This window comes from Oncorhynchus masou, unplaced genomic scaffold, assembly GCF_036934945.1.
Source record: "Oncorhynchus masou masou isolate Uvic2021 unplaced genomic scaffold, UVic_Omas_1.1 unplaced_scaffold_2290, whole genome shotgun sequence".
Classification (NCBI taxonomy): domain Eukaryota; kingdom Metazoa; phylum Chordata; class Actinopteri; order Salmoniformes; family Salmonidae; genus Oncorhynchus; species Oncorhynchus masou.
The window spans coordinates 5614-10500 of NW_027016662.1; the positions used below are offsets into that span (position 1 = coordinate 5614).

The window sequence follows — 4887 nt, forward strand, 5'->3', positions numbered from 1 at the left end:
GTTCCTCTTCTAGAAAAATAGCTCAACGGTATTGTGAAGCTCCTGTATCTAAATAATAACATTACTGGCACCCACAATGAGTACATACACCTATTTCAGTCAAGTCAAGCACTGAATTTGATCATTGAACAAGAAGAAATAGAATATATTTTAATTGAGAATAAAGAAAGTGCCAGAACTGTCAAGACAATTACCTTTTGTGTCTGTTTCACATTGTTACTACAGAATGACTAGAATTAAGTCTGAGGCCGGTAACATCAATTGTGAGGACAAACCCAACCTGGCCCTCACCTTCCACACTATGTCCAAACCTACATTCACTGGGTCTTGATTGTGACAGTGGAGCCCAGTTTGCACTGCAGGATCCAGAGATGGCATCAGTGAAGCTGGAAGACTGCAGTCAAACACTGGAGCTGAATGTCAACATTAAAGATGAAGAAGAGGAGGAAGATTGGGAAATCTGTTTCTCATGGTAAGAACAGGTTCTATCTAAGTTTGTTATTCATTCCAACTTCCCACTGTGTATGAAAAGTTGCAGTAGAACTGTTTCATGATGAACTGTTTTAATGAAGGTAGATATTATTTAAAGCTACTGAGACTTGCCTGGTTTGACACCAGCAAAGGGAGCGTTTATTCTGGGCTGTCTGGAGGGCTCAGAGAGCAGACTAAAGTGACGCGGAGACAAACTGCCAGTGTTTTAAAGTTCTATGATTTATTTATTTTTTTTAATGTTCCTTTATTTATTATTTACATTGACATCCTACATCCGGCCAAACCCGGACGACGCTGGGCCAATTGTGCACCGCCCTATGGGACTTCCAATCATGTGATACAGCCTTGTTACCAACCCTTGTGATAGTGAGTGGAAGATGATATAATTTTAACGACTTTAAGAAAGGTTTTATTCTCTTTTGTTTTGTACAGCCTACTGATATGAATAAATATGTCATCTGGTACAGCAGAAGAGGACTGGCCACCTCTTTTAGCATGGTTCTTCTCTACGTTTCTTCCTAGGTTCCTGCTTGCTCGGGAGTTTTTTGTGTGACCACTTTGCATCTACATTTGCATTGCTTGCTCTTTGGGGATTGAGGCTGGGTTACTGTAAAGCACTTTGTGACAACTTCTGATGTAATAAGGGCTACATAAAATACATGTGATTGACATGTATATCACATCAACTGACTGGTTCTTCTGATGTTGTTCACACAGGAGACCGTGTTGAGACGTTCTCTACATCCAGAGAGCAACAGCAGGAAGATCACAGAGATAAGAGGTCTCACCACTGCCCACATTGTGAGGAGATTTTCCTATTTCTATCAAAGCTAAAAATACACCTAAAAATACACACAATAGAGAATCGGTTTTCCTGTACTGACAGTAGGAAGAATTTCACAACATCAAAGGCTCTGACAGTTCATCAGAGAGTGCATACAGGAGAGAAGCCGTATTCCTGCTCTGACTGTGTAAAATGCTTCACAACATCAACTGAGCTAAAAGTTCACCAGAGAACACACACAGGAGAGAAGCATAACTCCTGCTCTGAGTGTGGAAAGAGTTTCTCTCAACTAGGCACCTTAAAACACCATGAACGTATACACACGGGAGAGAAGCCTTACTCCTGCTCTGACTGTGGAAAGAGTTTCTCTGTACTGGAACACTTGAAAGCACATGAACGCATACATACAGGTGAGAAGCCTTACTCCTGCTCTGAATGTGTTAAATGCTTCACAACATCAACTGGGCTAAAAGTTCATCAGAGAACACATACAGGAGAGAAGCCTTACTCCTGCTCTGATTGTGTAAAATGCTTCTCAACATCATCTAGGCTAAAAGTTCATCAGAGAACCCATACAGGAGAGAAGCCTTACTTCTGCTCTGACTGTGCTGTGAGTTTCTCTCTACTGAGCCACTTAAAACGACATACACATATACACACAGGAGAAAAGCCTTACTCCTGTTCTGACTGTGGAACGAGTTTCTCTCTACTGAGCCACTTAAAACGACATACACATATACACACAGGAGAAAAGCCTTACTCCTGCTCTGACTGTGGAAAGAGTTTCTCTGTACTGGGTCACTTAAAAAGACACCGACATGTACATACGGGAGAGAAGCCTTATTCCTGCTCTGACTGTGTAAAATGCTTCACAACATCAACTGAGCTAAAAGTTCATCAGAGAACACACACAGGAGAGAAGCCTTACTCTTGCTCTGATTGTGAAAAATGTTTCACAACATCAACTGGGCTAAAAGTTCATCAGAGAAAACACACAGGGAGAGAAGCCTTACTCCTGCTCTGATTGTGTAAAATTCTTCACAACATCAACTGGGCTAAAAGTTCATCAGAGAACACACACAGGAGAGAAGCCTTACTCTTGCTCTGACTGTGGAAAGGGTCTCTCTCGAATGGGCCAGTTAAGAAGACACCAACGTAAACATAAAGGAAATATGCCTTACCACTGATCTGACTAGAAAATGTTTTAAAACAACAGCTGAGCTAAAGGTTTATCAAAGAACACACAGGAGAGAAGCCTTATGTCTGCTCTCAATGTGGCAAGAGTTTCTCCCAATTGGGCAATGTAAAAACACACCAACAGATACACACTTAAGAGAAGCCTTATCACTGCACTGACTGTGAGAAGAGATTCTACAGATTGGGCCATTTAAAAAGACACCAATGTATACATAAAGGAGAGAAGCCTCATCAGTTCTCTCAGACCAGCTAAGATTAATCACGCCACTTAATTATCATCTCATAAAGTAATTGGCAACGTTGAATTGGCTCAAATTAAGAAAGTGTAGAACACTCTATTGTAATCCTATTGATTCTCACTGTGAGAGACCTGTGCAGAGGAAAGGGAGTGGTTTATAGGATGTTAGCCTCTTTATTTTACTGATCAGTGTGCACCTTGTCAGTTTTGGTGTGTTTTGTTAGCTTCTACTGCAAATATATTGAGCTGACCTTGGATTTGCCCTTAAGGTTGAATATCCTCTGTGAGGCGTCTCACAATGGAGTCTGATGGTTGACTGGGTGGTACTGCTTCACTCTGCAGTTTTCTGTGGGAATGAGCTAGTAGACACAACATACACTGAGTGTACCAAACATTAAGGACACCTGCTCTTTCCATGACATAGACTGACCAGGTGAACCCAGGTGAAAGCTCTGTTCCTTAATGATGTAGTTTTGTGTATTTATTATGGATCTCCATTAGCTTTCCGCAAAAAAACAAGAAACTGCCATTGCAGTGGGCTAAGGAATGAAAACACTGGAAAGTTGGAAACCTACTGCCTGGTCTGATGAATCCCTGTTCCTGCTGTTTCATGCTGATGGGAGGACTGGGGTATGGAGGAAACCATGAGGACATACATCCAGTGGTGGAAAAAGTACCAAACTGTCAGACTGAGTGAAAGTAATGAAACCTTAATAGAAAATAACTCACGTAAAAGTGAGTCACCCAGTAAAATACTACTTGAGTAAAAGTATTTGTTTGTAAATATACTTAAGTATCAAAAGTAAAAGTAGGAATCATTTCAAATTCCTGAAATTAAGCAAACCAGACTGTACAACTGTGTTGTTTTTTAATATCACGGATAGCCAGGGGCAGACTCCAACACTCAGACATCATTTACAAATGAAACATTTGTGTTTAGTGAGTCCGCCAGATCAGAGGCAGTAGGGATGACCTGAGATGTTATCTTGATAAGTACGTGAACTGGACCATTTTAATTCCTGTTCTAATTGTAAAAACGTACTTTTGGCTGTCAGGGAAAATGTATGTAGTAAACGGCACATTATTTTCTTTCGGAATGTGGTGAAATAAAAGTAATTGTCAAAAATATAAATAGTAAAGTACTGATAACCCCCAAAAACTACTAAAGTAGTTCTTTAAAGCTTTTTTTGTTTCAGTACTTTACACCACTGCATGCATCCATGCCGTGTGTCAGCATTACAGGCTGGTGTGGTGATGCTTGGGGTGTGTTTTCAGGGCACACATTGGGCCCCTTGATAAAAGTTGAGCAACATTTGAATGCCACAGGATATCTAAACATCATTGCCAATCAGGTGCCTCCCTTCATGGCAGCAGTGTATCCATCTGCAAATAGATTTCTTCAGCAGGATTACGCCACAAGGCTTGTCCAGGAATGATTCCAAGAACATGACAGTGAATTCAGTTTACTGCAGTGGCCTGACGAGTCACCAGATCTCAATCCAATTGTTCATCTGTGGGAGGAGATGGAAGGAGCTATTCGGAGTAGAGATCCACTCCCAGCCAACTTGACACAATTGTGGGAAGCATTGGAGTCAACATGGGCCAGCATCCCTGTGGAACACCTTCAACACCTTGGACAGTCCATGTTCTGATGCATTGAGGCTGTTCTGAGGACAAAGGGGGTTGCAACTCAATATTAGGAAGGTGTTTCTAATGTTTTGTACTCCGTGTATGTCAGAAAAGATGATGTGATGATCAGTTTTAGCATTAATTTGAGTGGATTGTTTTATATTACTAAACAACTTTTGTTTAATGATAAACAGGCTATGAATCGACTACTTGTGTTTATTAAATTGTATTTTAATATTGTATTCATTATTGTAGTCATTGATGATGAATGTATTTGAATAACTGTGTTGAAGTTAATTGATCTGGCGGCAGGTAGAAATTAGTAAAAATAAAGAAAAACCCTTGACTGAGTCTGTGTGTCTCTTGAGCATAACATACCCCAATTTTTTATTTTATTTTTTTATTTCACCTTTATTTAACCAGGTAGGCTAGTTGAGAACAAGTTCTCATTTACAACTGCGACCTGGCCAAGATAAAGCATAGCAGTGTGAACAGACAACACAGAGTTACACATGGAGTAAACAATTAACAAGTCAATAACACAGTA

The 4887-nt window shown here is 40.3% G+C and overlaps 1 pseudogene; it reads left to right on the forward strand.

Moving 5' to 3' along the window:
* The first annotated feature begins 432 nt into the window (after window positions 1–432).
* Window positions 433–2792, forward strand: LOC135539003 (gastrula zinc finger protein XlCGF28.1-like; annotated as a pseudogene).
* The last annotated feature ends 2095 nt before the right edge of the window (window positions 2793–4887 follow it).